The sequence below is a fragment of the Odocoileus virginianus genome, chromosome 2 (assembly GCF_023699985.2).
Source record: "Odocoileus virginianus isolate 20LAN1187 ecotype Illinois chromosome 2, Ovbor_1.2, whole genome shotgun sequence".
NCBI classification, from domain to species: Eukaryota; Metazoa; Chordata; class Mammalia; order Artiodactyla; family Cervidae; genus Odocoileus; species Odocoileus virginianus.
Genome location: NC_069675.1, coordinates 40,427,998 through 40,446,285, shown reverse-complemented (window position 1 = coordinate 40,446,285; position 18,288 = coordinate 40,427,998). Strand labels below are relative to the sequence as shown.

The following is an 18,288-nucleotide window of genomic DNA, read 5'->3' as shown; positions in this document are numbered from 1 at the left end:
GGCTGCTGTTCACTTTCTTTGTTTTACCTAGAGGACCAGCTTCCAATTTAGTTGTGGCCTACTCTAAACTGATTTTTCATTGTAATTAATGCCTACTTTGGCCTCAGCTACTTACACAACTTTCCATTAGAGGTTTGCAGGCATCCGCTGAGCATTTTACTAAGTTACCCTCACAGACCTGCTATAGCTGCAATTTTGGTAAAGTCTTTTTATTATTATTATTATTTTGCAAAGAATTTTTAAATTGCTTAGCTAAATAGTTAAAAAAAAATTTTCCCTCCTCTCTGTAGTATACCTATTAAAATATTTGGGTAATAGTCCACACATACACACAATGGTCCAGTTTGGGAAAACAAACCCCCACCCACCCCCACCCCCACCCCCCGCCCCCCGCCCCACACACCCTCCCTCAGCCTTTAAATGGTTTCAGAAAGGCTAGTGGAACTTATTTAGATCCAGGGTCTGCTGTGGCTAATTTTCTGTCTGTGTTTTGTGCTTGTCCATTTCCTCTGAAATAGTACCTGAGGTTTAAAGTTCCTCTGCAGAGGATGTTAGGAGACCTCTGCAAACATTCAGGCGGTAGCCTTCCCACCACTAACCTTAAAAAAGATTATGCGCTGGGCCCAGGGTCAGGTTGAATAGATGAAAAAGTATATGCCAGGCCTTTGCTGCCCTCTGAACCTTTCCTCTGTTGGCTGGGCTGACATTTTCAGTGACTTTTCCTAGAGCCTTGTTTAGACTGTCTTCCTAGAAAATTCTGGATCTATTTACTACCCATCTTTTCTCACTGCCACCCACCCCCAACCCTTGGCATTACTCCATCATGGAGAACAACTGTCAGAAATTAGAGCCGTCTGGCTCTTTGGATGTTCCTCTCTCAACCTGAAGATGTTTTTAAGAGGACCTGTGAGTTAGTGAGGGCAAGTTTGTGGGGCAATTCCTTTAAAGACTTTGTCTAAAAATAGCCTGAAAAGAAATTACAAGATGTTTGTATAGTTTTTAACTTTCACATTGTAAGCATCAATAGTTTACCCTGTGGGACTAATAGGGGAGATCTACTTTCTGGTAATGAGAAGTGGATTTCCTTGTCTTAGCTGATGCAAGTTACAAAAATTCTGCTAGCCAATTGGCATGATAATTCTCTTTCAAATCTTTGGTAGTCATTTTTCCTTGGATAACAGTTTGCACTGTTGGAGGATGCTGTCAGCCTTTTAAGTAGCATTTATGGGCTCTTGATCACATCTATCTACAATGTGAGTTGAAATTGAAAAGTACACAAAGACTTAATGAAAACCTCTATCTAGGCTGTGGTTAACTGTCAACAACTGGGGTAATGTTTTATGAAGGAGAACACATTTGCAGGTTGGGGAAGGTGAGGTCCAGGTCTGCATCCCACTCCATTGCTTGTTTATTGAACAAATAAGGCCTGTGTCCTCATTAGTTGCTCTGGCCTCATCAAATTTAAGGCAAGTCCTCCTCTCTTTTTCCCAGCCCAAATCCTCAGGCATCAAAAGACAACAGAAGTGCCCATATAAGGCAGTTGATAGTTCCATTGGTCATCATTTACATGAGAAGTGAGACTTAAAGAGACTGATTTACATGTGAGGCTTAAGAAGTCAGGTGGTGTGTCTGTATTCACTCTTCATGCATCTTATGTTTGTATTCATACCTATAAATCATCTAAACTCATTTAAATATAAAGTCACACTGAGAGGTGAGTAGATTTGTAATGCATCAGGTGATTATGTTTTCCTTCTGAAGTGGACGGATCTTAGGTAGGGTAGAATGTGTTGTTGGTTTTGAACCCTAAAACAGAATCTCAACCAAGATGGAGAACCAAAGTTCTAAAAGTTTGGTTAAGAAAAATTCTATCTCACTGTGAATTTTACTCCTCTATTTCGCCCAGTCTTCCCCTAGGCATACATGATCAAAATGATATCTCCTGCCTGCTTTCTGGCTGTGATAGCCCAGGCATACCTTTACTCACTCAGCAGTTTCCTCTCCCGCCTGTCATTAGCAACCTGCCGCTTCCCACCTTGGCCCAAAGACCCCTCCATCCACTGCATACCAACTGGCTCCAGTTTTAAAGAATTGCCTGGCAGTGAGTATCGGAGACTGCCTAGTGCCCATTCTGGCAAAGAGAGACAGCCCTCTTCCTCTTTCCTTTACAAACACCAGGATGATTTTATTATTCTACCCTACTTTTAAGTTAAAACAGGTACTGTGTCTCTCTGGTTTTAGAGCCTTTTAAAAGAATAATTGGTGATTCCTTTTAGTAGGTATTCCCAAAATATGTGTGTGTGTGTATGTGTGTATGTGTGTGTAAGATGCAGGTTGGAGGGACTTTTTGTTTGAATCATTGGCAGATGTTGAACAAACAGTCTAAGACTATCTAACAAACAGAACAATTGTGCATCCTATCAGGTGCCCCACCAAAATATCCCTTATGATTTCTAAGTAGAATCAGATGAACTGAGCACAGATGCATTTTTAACTGTGAATGGGACATTTTCTTGTCTTTCTGACACAAGAGAAGATTCTAAGCATTAGGCAGGGGCTTGTTTGTGACTGTAGTTGGCCTGGGCCACATGACGTGAATGCTGGGCTGTTCAGAGTCCTTTAATAATTCTAAGTACAACTGCGAGGGCTCTTTCGTGTTAATTGGAATGACCTGGCATCACAAAATATCTGAACACAAAGGGACTGTAGAAGTAACCTTAATGCAACGTGCTCACTTTACAGATGGGGAAAATGAGACCCATAGAAATGAATAAATTTGTCAAAATTCCCACAGGCGTCACTGAGTCATGGATTTTTGTAGATGTAGATTCTTATAGAACATAGATTCTTATAGAACATAGATTCTTGTAGAACATAGATTCTTGTAGAATATTCTCTCCCTCAATCTGCACAAGTGGTTCTGAGGCTTTCCATCAAAGCCTAAGCCTAAACCAGAGACAGAAATACTGAATTTTAGAAAAGCAGTTTAAGGTATCACTTAATCTTCATCTAAGTGAAAGACCCCTATGACTTTCTGCATAACTATTCTGCTAAAGTCACTGTTTGAAATAGACTAACCATTTAAAAACTGTAGCTTGATGTGGAGGAGAGCATACCACCAGGAGCCAAGCGTGTCTGCCAAGCTCTAGCTAAAGGATTAATTTTCTGAGCTGTGAAACATTACTGTGCTTTGGGATCATCTGGAAAACTGTTTAAAATGCAGATTTCTAGGCTGCTGTTCCTAGATAGGGACGCTGTAGGTCTGACATGGTGCCAAGTAAGCTGCATTTTATTGAATAATTGCTTTTCACCGTTTTCCCATAAGACAGATTATTGCCTTCATGAAGCTTTGAGTCAAACATAAGTGTGTGTTTGAGGAAGAGGAGAAGGAACTGAACACATCATAAATGAATGCTAAATTCAGACATTGCTAAGCAAGATAAAAAGAAGATAAACAGGTACATGGTGGTGTGGGGCTCGATTTGCTAGTGTGGAAGGAGATGGCTTTTCAGGGGCTCCAGCAGGGGGGAAGAACCTGCCATTTTGAGAGGAGAGGGAAGAAACTTCCAAGTGGAGAGAACAGTTAAGCAAAGACCTCACACACGGACACCTTGCGGGTGAACGATGGCCAAGAAGAGGGCGTGGGCACGCAGCAGCCGTGGGGTCTGAGGGAGGACGGGGACATATCCTGGGGTCTGTGGTGTGGACGGTGGAATCTGAATATGGATTCCATTCTAACTGAACGGGCAATTATTGAGTGGCTGTTAGTGGCAGGATGGTACAGTCTAATGTCTGCTGTAAAAAGATGCACTTGAGTAAGCGTCCCAGTGATTCTAATTCAGGGGATCCTCAAACACACTTGGAAATTCTTAACTCATCTGTGATCTTTAGTAGTGCCCTACCTTTCTGGGCTTCCAGTTTTCTTGTTTATAAAATTTAATTTCTGACCATCCCCGTATCACAGGATTATAAAAATTAAGTGTTCCCTTGGTGACATTGTGCAAAGGTAAATTTTAAAAAAAAATGGGTTTTCGTTTTGCTTTTTGTCTTAATAGCGAAGCTGGGAGATAGTTGACTAGGAGATAAATCAGAATTTGGCCACTGGGTTGGAAAAGTCATATGCTGCTGAACACCCACTTGTAACCAACTTATTTTTCTTCTTTCCAGTTTTCATTGTAAGTGGATTTCCCTTTTGTGTATGTGTGTGTTTGAGACAGATGGCAACTTTACAGCATGATGTTAGAAGAAAAAGTGTTTGGAAAGGGAAGAAGGAAGGCAAACAAGAAAAGCAAGCCTTGAATAAGCAATTTTTCTTAAAAGGAATACATTCTGGGACAGTTTATTTTTGTGATCTGCCTGGAATTTGGGGACAATGTGCTAGAATTCTCTTCTTGCCTTCAGCTGGCAGACAGCCTAAAAAAGGTGGGGACTTGGAAGAGAGACACAGTGTTTCTATTAAAATAAGACTTTATTGAAAGCAGGACCAGTGGCTAAAGTTAGTCCTTGGCTTTTTAAAGGCACTATGGCTGGGTCTACGTGAACACTGAAGTGGAGAATGGAAACTATTATCCAACTAGAGCACTTGAGCTCAAATATCTAAATACATATCTTCAAATCATTGCAGGCCAAGTGGTGTGCTGTTTTTGGAAGAAAATATAAGTTATTTGGATTACTTCCTTAATTCCCCACTTTATTTATGGAGTAAATATGGTCTATATTTGAGCTGAGGATGAGTTTAATGTTTTCTCCTCTTCCAGAAATACTTCTCTGTAGTGTGTCTTTCATTTGATTTGGGGTTGTTACTGATAATGGTTATAGGAAAAGCTTTCTATGGCCTGGGGATCATCCTGGGGTCTGGTCACGTCAAGCTCTTTCCCAACATTGCAACCCTCTCCTAGGTGTGTGGGGCTTGCATCTAAGCCAAGTTCTGGTTCTTACAGAATCCAAAAGCAAATACTTCTTTGTCACAATCAATAGTTGTTATTTTTAAATTTTCTATTTTAGTCTACCTTAAAACTTTAGACTCATGATCAGTTCCTCATTTTCCCTATGCTTCCATCTCTGGCTGAAACTTATTGATTCTTCCCTTAACACACTTCCCAGATAACCATAGTATTCATGAATATTTATTGGGGCTTAAGATATGTAAGTTGCTGTTTTAAGTTGATGAGTTAATCCCATTAATTCTCATGATACTTTTGTTAGGTTGATACAGTTATTTCACCATTTTACAGTGGAGGAAACAGAATTTGAGATGTTCACTCACTCATTTCAGGCTGCAGAGCTTGTAAATGGTAGAGTACAAGCTTGAAACTGCAAATTAGTTACTTGAGAAAAATAATTATTGTGTGATTTCTTTGGGCTAGGGATTTGCTAGACACTGGGAGTTCTGTAGAAGGTAGTACAAAGGGGAAACTATATGAATTAAAGCATAAAGCTTTACTGAGGGGCATTAAGCACTTAATGTAGAGATTTGACTTATTCATGGATGGGAAAGTTGATTACTATAAGGATGTCTAGCTTCCCAAATTATTTTTATTAGTGCAGTTTCAAGAAGGAGATTATTTTAATTAACAACATAGTTGTAAAATTCATTTAAAATAGTAAAAAATACACAATTATTTTATAAAGAAAGAATAAAGAATTCTGTTTGATAGTGAAACCTAACTACTAAATATAAATAATCAAAATAGTATAGCTGATAGATACATGGAGTAAAGTAGATAGCCATGAACCAGAGTCAAATCTATGAGAATGTAGATGTGATACATAGAATATCACAAATCTCCAGAGAAGGAAATAGTTGATTAATAAATGGTGTTAGGGAAATCACTTTACAATTGGGAAATATGAAATTAGAATATTACCCCTGACCTTACACTAAAATAAATTATTAATAGTTTAAACAGATTATCTTAGAAATATGAAGTCATTAAAGAATATGTATGTAGATATTTAGCATATTTTTGATGGGAAAAGACTTTGCTAATATAAAATCAATAACAGGATTAAAAAATATATATGTCAAAAATAATAACAAATACAAACAAATTTGGAAGACCTATGACATACTGAGGTAAAATTTTTACAATAATTATTCAAGACAAAAGGCATACTTACTATATAATAAGTTCCTGTAGGTGGATAAGAAGAAGTCCTAGTCTGCTTTTGTAACATGGTAAAAGTAAATATAAGTAAGCATATATATGCATGTATGTATATATGTATGTGTGTGTGTGTGTATATATATATATATATATAATTACATTAAATTTATTGAACCTTTTACAACCCATCAAAAATATGCTAATAAAAAAAAAAAAATGCCACATTTTTATTAAGTCAGCCTCATCTTAAGCAATGGTTTATATTGCTCACCATGGTCATGACTGTGGGCACAAAGACTTTGCTCACTGAGTGATGTGGGGATATAAATTGTCAGTCTTTCCACACAGCAGATTTTTAATATGAGCAAAGAGCTTTAAAATTTTCAAACCTGTGACTTGATAATAGTCTTTTAAGATTTTATCATAAGATAATAAGAGTCATATTCAAAAAAATCACATGCAGACATACTCATAGCACCATTATTTATTACAGAAAAGAGTTTAGAAATGACATAAATATCTAACACAAGGAAGCAGTTAAATTGTGTTACATACAGCAAGATTGTGAAATATGCAGTTATTTAAAGTCATATGTTGAAAAACCATTTTTGGTATAAGGAAATGCTCATAATACAAAAGATAAGACACAAGTATGTATATTTCATCCCTTTAAAAAAACCTCTGTTTCTTTTTCACTGAATAGGCATGCTAAAATATTGAAAGCAGGAAAATGAATAGTTTTTGTGTGTAAGGTGGATAAATGGACACTCTGCAACATATATGTCTGTATTTTTCAGGTTTTTTAACTTGAGAAAATATTTTTTTTAAGAGGAAGAAACTGACCCTAACATTATTAGATCAAGTCAGTTTCCTAGCCTAAAGGACAAACTACACTTGGACAGTATTTTCCCTGAGCAGCTAAGTCTCTCTTAAGATGTGGCAATTCCTATTTCATCAATAGAACCTTCCTTTAAAAAAAAAAAAAAAACAACCAGGGGAAACTTGAGTTCTCAGAATACTTAAAGGAATGTTTGGCTCACATTGTCATTCAAATTGGTTTAATTTCATTGACTTTTGTTTTATCTCTAGTAAAACATTTTGAAATGGTCCTATGAAAGACCCTCTACAACCAAGCTATTGGCTGATCAATTTGATTAGCAGTTAGGAATTATAAATGGAAGATAAAATGAGCCTTTTCTTGTTATACAGCCCTGGTAATAAATGGCAAGTACATATTTTTCTGAGGCTTTTATTCTTAGAAAGAAAGCAAAAGGATATAATAGGTTTTTTAAATACATGGCACATAATTTATTCTGACAAACAGATGTATTTTGTTGTTGCTATTATCATTTGATGAAATACTTTAAAACTAGTCCAAGGTGGTCCATTTTCAAATATAATACATACAGTACATCTAGCAGTTAACAAAATTTGGATGTGTAGCATAGAATGGTCATTATTTTTACTGAAAAAAAAATAAAGGCACTAATTACTTACAGACAAGATACTTAGCACAAACAGATAAGCTTCAAAATGAAAAATTCTCAGTTTATGATAATTATGTTCTCTGCTTTGTTTTCAGAGACTGATAATTTGAGGCTTTAAAATCACCAGGAAGCCATTAATTGGAATTCTTCAATAAAAAATAAATTACATAGAAGTTCATGATGAGTTATAAAAGCAAAAGAGACTGTATTATACAGTGAGCGACATTGCTTCACTATTTATAGCCTTTTGCAGATATGTCTAACAGAAAACTGTAAAGAATTTGAGATGTGCAGATAGCAATTATTCACAGATCCAAACTATCTGCAGATATTTTAAATAACAGCTTTTAGCAGATCTCTGTACCAATAAAGGCAGGGCTTTGAGGCAGGGATTTGCTAAACATATTGCTTCTTATTTTTGACATCATCCTTACCTTCCCAAGGGCTTCCCTGGTGGCTTAGTCGGTTAAGAATCTGCGTGCAATGCAGGAGACCCAGGTTTGATCCCTGAGTCAGGAAGATCCCTGGAAAGAGAATGACTACCCACTCCAGTATTCTTTCCTGGGGAATTCCATGGAGAGAGGAGCCTGGTGGGCTATAGTCCATGGGGTCACAAAGGGTTGGACATGACTGAGTGACCAACACATACACACACATGCTTTCCTAAGTCCATCTCATATTCCTTCCGGAGGACAGGTCTTCACATCACATGCCCAGTACAGGCCCCCATATAAGTGTAAAATAGCCCTGTGTCCATTTTGGAGATGTGAATTTGGATATGATACCTATCACTGTAGGTATGGGTTGCACTATCCATATAGGTTAGCTGAGCAGTCTCAGTTTTAAAACATCATCTTTTTAATCTGTCTGAAGAAAACCAAATCACTGTAAATCTTAAACTACCATGCTCAGAGGTAGAGGTGAGGATTAGGGAGGAGATGGGGGTGCCAGGATAGTCTCTTTGGGATGTTCCAAGAGAAAAGCAGATCCACTCTGAGTAAGGGAAGCAAGCAGTTAACAGTAATAACACCTTCATCCTGGATGAAGGTCAAGGGGTAGCCCACGTGTAGCCATCTATAACTGGGGAGTTAGTGTGACTCTATACTGAGGTCTGGTTGCTGCGGGCCTCCCGCTCTTCTGTGTCAGTATGGAGACACTGGCCTCAACTCAGGTCCATTGTACGAAGAAAGAGAGGGATTTCTCTGATGGAAGCAAACAAAGAGCATCCTCTAGTGAAACGAGAATGGTGGGACCTGGGGGTATAAGAAGGAAGTTGGGGTTCCCTTTCAGTTTTTTTTGTTTGTTTGTTTTATTTTGTTTTTAGGATACCTAAATCTGCCTACAGTGCAGGAGACCTGGGTTGAGAAGATCCCCTAGAGAAGGGATGGCTACTCACTCCAGTATTAGTGCCTGGAGAATTCCATGGACAGAGGAACCTAGCCAACTACACTCCACAGGGTCACAAAGAGTTGAACACAATCGAGTGGCTAACACTTTCACTTTGCCTTAACCATTTAGTTGACAGTTCCATAGGGCACACCATGGTCTGCTCAGAATTGTGGGGGATTCAGGTAAAAACTACCTTAACGTATTAGGAATATGATGGGAGTTTGGGGAGAATAGTCAGATGCACATGGAGGCGGCATCTTGGTTCTGTGAAACAAATACAGATTTTATAATCTGCGATTATCAGGAGAGGCTTAAGATAAGCTTTACTGGAAAACAATTCCCACATCGCAGAGGCTTGATACAACTAAGGTTGATTTCTTCCTCCTGTGTATTTAATATAGGTTGCCAGGAGAGTCTGCTCATCATAGTCTCTGAGGCTGAAGGAAACGCTCTCTTGACCACAGAGGTAAAAGAGAGTATGATGAATTGTGCATTAACCACTCAGAATTAATGTGTCTTTCCTGCTCACATTTTATGGATCAGAGCAAGTCACATGCTCACTCCTAGCTTCTACGTGAAACAGAGAAATACAATCTTATCATGGATTGGGGAAGAGAACTGGAATATTGTGAACCATCCTAACCAGTGGCTACCTTAGTTTCCTAAGCCTACAGTAGAAAATTATCACAAATGTGGTGATTTAACACAATGTAAGTTCATTCTCTTGCATTTCTGAAGGTCAGAAATCTAAGATCAGTTTCATTTGGCCAATATCAAGGTGTCAAGAGGGCCATGTTCCCTCCATAGGCTCTAGGGGAAAATCTGTTTCCTGGTTTTTCCAGTGTCTGAAGTTGCATTTCTTGGCTGTGGTCTCTTCCTTCGTTTCCAAAACCAGCAGTAGTTTCTTATTTCAGTGGCCACACTACTGCCTTCTCTGTAGTCAGCTCTCTGTCTACATCCCTCTTGTAAAGACATTTGTGATTCCATTTGGGACACCCTAAGATAATCCATGTTACTCTCCCCATTTCAAGATCTTTAACTTAATTCCATCTGACAATTCATTTTGTCATACAAGTTAACATTCAAAAGTTCCAGGTATAAGGACTTGGATGTCTTCAGGAGACATTATTCAATCCATCAGAGTACCATAGAGTCAGGAGTCCTAGATATTATTTCCATATCCATTATTTACTGTCTCCTTAACCCTAAAGAAGTATAATTCTCAGTCTCAGTTTTTCTCATTTATAAAAGGAAGGTTAAAAATGCTTCATGGGAGTTGTAAGGATTAAATTGTTCATCTATGTGTAAATTTTCTATAATGATTTTTTTTTTTAATTTTAAGGTTTTCTTTCTAGAGTCTAAAAGAATTGTATACCTATGAATATGCATATATTCAAATTCATCTGGATCACCTGGATGACTGCTCTTAGGTTCAATATCTGGGTTTGCATTTATTTAAAATCATATAAGCACTCATGTATGTACATGCTAAGCTGCTTTAGTCATATCTGATTATTTTCAACCCTATGGACTGTAGTCCACCAGGCTCCTCTGTCGATGGGATTATCCAGGCAAGAATATTAGAGTGGGTTGCCATGCCCTTCTCCAGGGGATCATCTCAACTCATGGATCAAACCCTTGTTTCTTATGTCTTCCGCATTGGCAGGTGGGTTCTTTACCACTAGCACCATCTGGGAAGCCCATAAGCACTCATGATCACCTCTTAATATTGTTAATATTGTGCTTCTCAGACATTATTGTGCAGCAGGTAAAGCTGCTATATTGGTAACTAACGCAGATCCCAAGGACCTAAGCTCAGAGATCTGATGAAGGAACCTGGGAGAAGAGCTCAGAAGTATGCATTCTTTTCATCACTAAAGCCGATTTTCACTGGATGCTCTATAAACCTCCCTTTGAAAAATATCATGCTGGTAGGCATGTCTGGTTGTTGTTAGTTTATTATGTCCTTGTACCGAAATGAGAGTTCAGCTTCCTCCATATCTATGCTCATGTACTCAGAGCCCATGTCAAGCTCTACTTGATAAAGGAGAGGATTTATATATAAAGCAGAGAATTATTGAGGTTAAAAACCTATACAACACAAAATAAACCAATGTTACCTACTTATGTGAATCAGTATGGTCCTTCATTCACAATTACATATGGAAAATCAGGATCTGAAGATATATTTTTTACAAAATTAAGTGAATAACTACAAAGGAAAAAATGAAACAACTGATCTCAGGGGGAAACATTAAGAGTATAAGCACAAAAGAGAAGGTTAAATATACAAATTAATATGTTTAGAATGATTTAAGAAGGCAGTGTATCCATAATACATAAAATCAGGCTACTATGAAAAATTAACAGAGAATGAGAAAGGTTCTTGAAAATTAAAAATATAATTTTTGAAATTATAAAGGGGAAGCTAAATAATTAACTGGGATCACTTGAATTCATGATCTGGATGAGAAATCTGCATGTATCTCTCAGACCAGAAGCAAAAAAATGAGAGATGAAGAGATGGAAAACATGGGAGAAAAGTAAGAATAATAGAGAATAAATCCAAGAAACTCAATACATAAATAATAGTGGATATAGCAGGGGAAATAGAGAAAATCTTTTTAAATTTCTGAGCTGAAGAACATGTTTTCACTTTGAAAAGATTCGTTTTCAAAATGAAGTTTCATTTTGAAAGTACCAAGCAGAATTGATGAGTTAAAACCTAGTGAAACATATTCTTAAAATTGCAAGATTATAGATATAAAAATTCTAGAGTCTTCTGGGGTAGTAGGCGGAAGACAAGAAGAAAGTCATACATAAAGGGATGAGAAGCAGATTGGCATTTTGTTACTTGCCACTGCCAAGCAGATTTGTTACTTGCCACTCTAATAGAGGACAATGGAACAATGTCTTAAATGTATAGAGTTAAACCAACATTCAAGCAGGGCAGTGAAATACAGACTCTTCAGTCTGTGTACAGAAAATAAATATTTTCTAAATATTTATATATTTAGATATTTAGAAAATAAATCAGCACACATGGAAGTAGTTGTTGATACATATACTAAATGGGATAAGATCACAGTATGCTGGTGGTGAAGTAGTGAGTGAGGAACTGGTCATTTCTGATAATGAAAAAAATAAAATCCTGCTGAGAATTTTTTTTTTTTTTACTGTGTGGAAAGAGATTAATTGTGATAAAATCTTCATGTTGATAGAAAACTTTATATTTAAAAATGTGGTTTAAGTGTTTGATGGTTCAGTTCAATCTCTCAGTCGTGTCTGACTCTTTGTGACCCCATGGACTGCAGCACGCCAGGCTTCCCTGTCCATCACCAACTCCTGAAGCTTGCTCAAACTCATGTCCACTGAGTCAGTGATGCCATCCAGTCATATCATCCTCTGTCATCCCCTTCTCCTCTTGCCTTCAATCTTTTGCAACATCAGGGTCTTTTCAAATGTCAGTTCTTCTCGTCAGATCACCAAAGTATTGGAGTTTCAGCTTCAGCATCAGTCCTTTCAATGAGTACTCAGGACTGATTTCCTTTAGGATTGACTGGTTGGATCTCCTTGCAGTCCAAGGGACTCTCAATAGTCTTCTCCAACACCACAATTCAAAAGCATCAATTCTTTAGCACTCAGCTTTCTTTATAGTCCAACTCTCACATCCATACATGACTACTGGAAAAACCATAGCTTTGACTAGACGGACCTTTGTTGGCAAAGTAATGTCTCTGCTTTTTAATATGCTGTCTAGGTTGGTCATAGCTTTTCTTCCAAGGAGCAAGCGTCTTTTAATTTCATGGCTGCAATCACCATCAGCAGTGATTTTGGAGCCCCCCAAAATAAAGTCTGTAACTGTTTCCATTGTTTCCCCATCTATTTGCCATGAAGTGATGGGACCAGATGCCATGATCTTTGTTTTCTGAATGTTGAGTTTTAATCCATATTTTTCACTCTCTTCTTTCACTTCATCAAGAGGCTCTTTAGTTCTTCTTTGCTTTCTGCTATAAGGGTGGTGTCATCTGTGTATCTGAGGTTATTGACATTTCTCCTGACAATCTTGTTTCCAGTTTGTGCTTCATCCAGCCCAGCACTTCACGTGATGTACTCTGCTTATACGTTAAATAAGCAGGGTGAAAATATACAGCCTGGATGTACTCCTTTCCCAACCTGGAACCAGTCTGTTTTTCCATGTGCAGTTCTAGCTGTCACTTCTTGACCTGCATATAGATTTCACAGGAGGCAGGTAAGGTAGTCTGATATTCCCAGTCTCTTTAAGAATCTCCCACAGTTTGTGATCCACATAGTCAGAGGCTTTCAAGTAGTCAATAAAGCAGAAGTAGCTGTTTTTCTGGAACTCTCTTCCTTTTTTGATGACCCAAGAGATGTTGGCCATTTGACCTCTGGCTCTTCTGCCTTTTCTAAATCCTTCTTGAACATCTAGAAGTTCACAGTTCACATACTATTGAAACCTGGCTTGGAGAATTTTGAGCATTACTTTGCTAGAGTGTGAGATGAGTGCAATTTTGCAGTTGTTTGAACATTCTTTGGCATTGCCTTTCTTTGGGATTGGGATGAAAACTGACCTTTTCCAGTCCTGTGGCCACTGCTGACTATTAGGAAAAGGGTTTAGAACTTTGAAAGCATTAGCATAAATGAAAAATGGAGCAAGAAAATGTTATCATTTTAACAAAAGACAAAAGAAAAAAAAAAACCTAAGGAAAACAAGAATATATGGCTCATTAAAGTATAAATGCAATGAAAGGGCTGTATCTCAAAGTATCAATAAGTACATTATATTTGAATGGATTACATTTACCTTTTAAAATAAAATTGCTTTCTAATTTTCTAATAATAATGATCAACTAGATGTTATATAAAATAGATACATCAAAACCATATTAGAGAAGAATAAAAAAGGATTGAAAAAAATACCAGGAGAATTATATATGTCAATTATAAAGGAAAACATTTCAATATTAATATAATACAAAATTAAATAAAAAATACATGCTTTAGATCCAACAAAGAAGACTATCATATATTCATTCAGCAAGGATATCCAATAATCATGATTTTTGTGCATATAAAAATATACCTTTGGAATATACATAAAAAAAAACTTTTTACCAAGCAAGGAGAAAGTGTAAATCTGTAAACAGAGATAAAAAAATTTAACATATCTCAAAAAGTGGCCAAAAGTTAAGTGAAGTTATGGGATTTAAATAATATAATAAAAAGGCTTGGTTTTATATCTCCACATAGATGTAAAATTATTTTCATGTTGGGTATAAGTGTACTGGATATAAATGATAATACCTAATAAATAGAAAATGTATGTTATTTTCTGATGCAGTGAAACATTTAAAAATTTAATAATGTATTAGACTAGAGAAAAATCTCAATAAATGCTAAATCATAGAAATAGCTAGTCTAAATTCTCTGGCCACAAAGAAATAAAATTAGAAGTTGACCTAAAGAATTATAGACAAAGGTACTCTTTACTTAGAAATTGAGAATTGTAACAAGTAAATGTTCTCATTTACTATAGGAAAAACTGACAGATGTAAGGTAAATTGTGGGGACTGTGAAAGAATGTATGGCTGTTAATATTTCTATAAATTTAGAAATTTACTTGAAATAGATTTTTTTCTAGAACTGACCCAATAAAATTAATCAAATAAAATTAGAAAATTTTAATAGACATATAATGTTAAAAGTAACAAAAATGTGTACAAAATTTGTTTCTATAAAATCATTAGTCTCAGAAAATTTTAGAATATCTTCTACTGAAAATTTAAGAAATAGATAATTTTTCATGTTTTATACATTTTTCTAGAGTGTTAAAAATGATGGAAATTGACCAAAGTGATTTTGCCAAGCTTATAAGCATGGCATACATGAGTAAAGCTGTAGACTAATATTGTTTCTACTATAGATGTAAATACCCTAAATAAAATGATAAAGTGAAAAAAAATAAATTCAGTAATACTTCAAATCGTACATCATTACTTGCTAGTGTTTATTGTGGTATTGGCAACCCACTCCAGTGTTCTTGCCTGGGGAACCCCATGGACAGAGGAGGCTGGTGGGCTACAGTTTGTGGGGTCACAAAGAGTTGGACATGACTGAGCGACTGACATACCCTGAGGTTATATGTTGTTTGGAAATACAGTAAATTTACTGTATTAACTGATTAAAAGGATAAACTCTGTTAATAATAATATAATGAATAATGAATATAATGAATAATATAATGAATCCTAGAATAAGAGTAAAATCATACAGATGACCATCAAAAAGACTATCCAGGAAATACCCCAAGACATGGAAAAATCAACAAAGCATTTTATTAAAAAAAAAAAATATATATATATATGCAAATGCAGAACAGTCTATATAGTATGATTCTTATGTTAAAACAAGACACAAATTAAGCCTATGTATATAAATAGAGAAAGACTTGAAGGAAACATACCAAATTGATAAACGTGGTTACTTTGAATGGCGGAAATTGGATTGAAGCAAGGATATTACTCTATATACTGAATTTTTGATTAATAATCGTAACTATAACTGTATGTGCTTTTTAAAATGACCAAATTGCATTCAAATTTTAGTTGCATAAAATAATTAAAACATGAAAGGAAAGGGGTCTTCACTTATAACATCCTTTCACTGATCCTGCTACATCAGGTAGCAATACATATTTCCTCTGTGGAGGAGAGCTATTTGTCAGTTATTCAGGTCATGCGCAAACCATTCCTTCTGAACATATAGCAGCCTTTACTGAGATTCTGGATCCAGGAGAATCCTTAGATGTATGTTTGAGTTTCTTTAGTAATTTTTCTACCAGAAGGAAATGCCCTGTTCAGTTGCTTGGTTCTTTTATGAAGTTTATTTCTATTTAAAATGGTTAAGCTAGCCACTGATTGGTTTATATAATGAATCCATGCAAGCCAAAGTCATGGTCCCTGGAATTCTCAGTATTGAACTCGTTTGCTTGCCACCTCTAGGTCTGCAGAGCACACGCAGAAGCTTTTCATAATATTTAAAATGTAATGCCAATTTTTCCATAACTTAAGTGTGTCAAATTCATATCTCTTTTGGGAATGACAGAGCTAGTCTGATTTTATGGACACAGGGTAATGATGTCAAGATAAGATAAAACAATATTGGCCAGTGTCTGTGAACATGTTTTAATGTCACGACAGACTGGGGCAGAGTTGGGGACAATGCCACACAATAAAAATATTGCATCTTTGCAGGCATGGAAACAGCTCATAATTCTTGGTGAATAAAACCCACAGTAAATCATATGAAATCAATTGATGAGATTCTCCAGCAGATTAAAAATTCTCTTCCCCTTCATTAATGAACGGCTGCAGCCCAGAGTTGATTGTTGACAAGGCTCATTTTGATAAATGTCTTCTTACTAACTGAAAATAAATTTGCCATAATGAGACATTATCTTCTATTTCTTCTATCAAGTTTATATTTCTGTGTTGCCATCTGGGGAAGTGGAAGAGAGAACTGACAACTCTGGACCAGGAATTTCTTCTTGACATCTAACTGTCTACACTATACTCTGTCGTCCTTCACAGATTTTACCGTCAGGAAACTAACAAAATTACACTCACACAAACCCATGCAATCATGTATTACAGGAGACCTGAAACACTGGACTAGGGATTGCAAAGAGATACCCTTGGACTTTGAATTCTGTTTTAGATGATGCTCTCTGTGAAGCAGGCTCTGAGGTGGAGATTAGCATGAAGGAAGTTAATTGGGAATCAGCTTCTCAGAACAAGACATGGAAGAGGGAAGGGAGAAGGGCCGGTCCAAAGGAGCGGCAGGACTACAATGCAAGGACAATAAAGGCCTCATCTGATCTCTTGAAGCACGCGGCAGCTGGGATAGTCCTGCAGAGTGGTCTCCAGTTGGTTCAAGGGGAAGACTCTTTAGAGCTTGCGTTGAATGTGGGTATTTCAGGGACAGGACTTGATGAGGTGGCTCTTTTCAGCCAGCGACTCTGGAAAGGGGTTTCCAGCTGTCACTCACCACATCCCCAGCAGCTGGGGAATTGCGTACCTCAACATGGAGGGGAGGCCGTGGCCACCACAGAGTCTACTCACTAGTTAGTTAATGCTCTTGCTAACAACTCCTGAGTTCTCACTTGAATGTTTATTGGAATTTCACTGCATAATCTGCTATCTGTTAAGTCATTCTACCTCTATGTAGAATGCAAAGGTGGAACTCATTACTAGATCATCCCACATACAAACTCTGTGTACTAAGGATTTTCTTGGGCTTCCCTGGTGGGTCAGATGGTAAAGGAACTTGATCCCTGGATTGGGAAGATCCCCTAGAGAAGGAAATGGCACCCCACTGGAGTGCCTGGAGACTTTGATAAGTGTCTTGATATGATTTTGATAAATTGATAAATTTGATAATTAAATAAATTTTGATAAGTGATTTTGATATATTCTTGCCTGGAGAATTCCATGAACAGGGGAGCCTGGCAGGCTACAGGCCATTGGGTCACAATGAGTCGGACATGACTAAGTGACTAATATACACACACATACACAAGGATTTTCTTACTGGAGTGTTTTAAACATCACAGTTTAAAACAGAAGTGCAACAGGTAATGTAGTTTCTCATGTTTTTGGTGGGCAAGCCGACTTCATTCCTTTAACATGCTTTTGTTTAAACCTCTCTTGGGTGACTGGGGTGAAAGGAGGTCACAGGCATCTTTGACAGTCTGAAATTTTCAGGAATAGTTCCAAAATTTATTTAAGTACTGATTGTCTTCTATGCACATGAGAGAGAAGAAAAAAAAGTCTTCAGAAATAACAGAATTAAGCATGCTCTATTTTGTAGCCTTGTAATGACCTCCAGCAAATGCCTGACCTACTTCTGAAGGCCTTGAGTCCACTTGCATGAACACGATGTCTTAAAAAGCTGACTCGGAAATCAAAGTCAAAAACTGGCACTGTCCAAGTAATGGAGTAGGGAGGGATGTCCTGTGCTATTTGGTAGAAAAGACAAAATTTAAAATAGAATAAAAATCGCCTCCAGTCATTTAATTTGGAGGGAGCACAGGAATTGTACAGCATTTGAGTCTGATAGTGGCTTGAATTAAAAGAACTAATCTGCAGTGGATTTTCTTCTTATGCTTATCCTGTTGGAAACAGATATTTCTCCAGCTATATTAACGGCTAGAGGCAATAACTTTTGCCTGCCCGCAAGAGGTTAACTAGTAAGCAGTGCTCTGTGAAGATCCCCAAATGTTCTGT

The 18,288-nt window shown here is 37.0% G+C and overlaps 1 long non-coding RNA gene across 1 annotated transcript; it reads left to right on the top strand.

Moving 5' to 3' along the window:
• Positions 1 to 2,900: 2,900 nt before the first annotated feature.
• On the top strand, positions 2,901 to 17,091 carry LOC110147537 (uncharacterized). Its single transcript, XR_011489925.1, has 3 exons — positions 2,901 to 2,991; positions 3,326 to 3,458; positions 16,258 to 17,091. It is a non-coding gene; the product is annotated as an uncharacterized lncRNA (long non-coding RNA).
• The last annotated feature ends 1,197 nt before the right edge of the window (positions 17,092 to 18,288 follow it).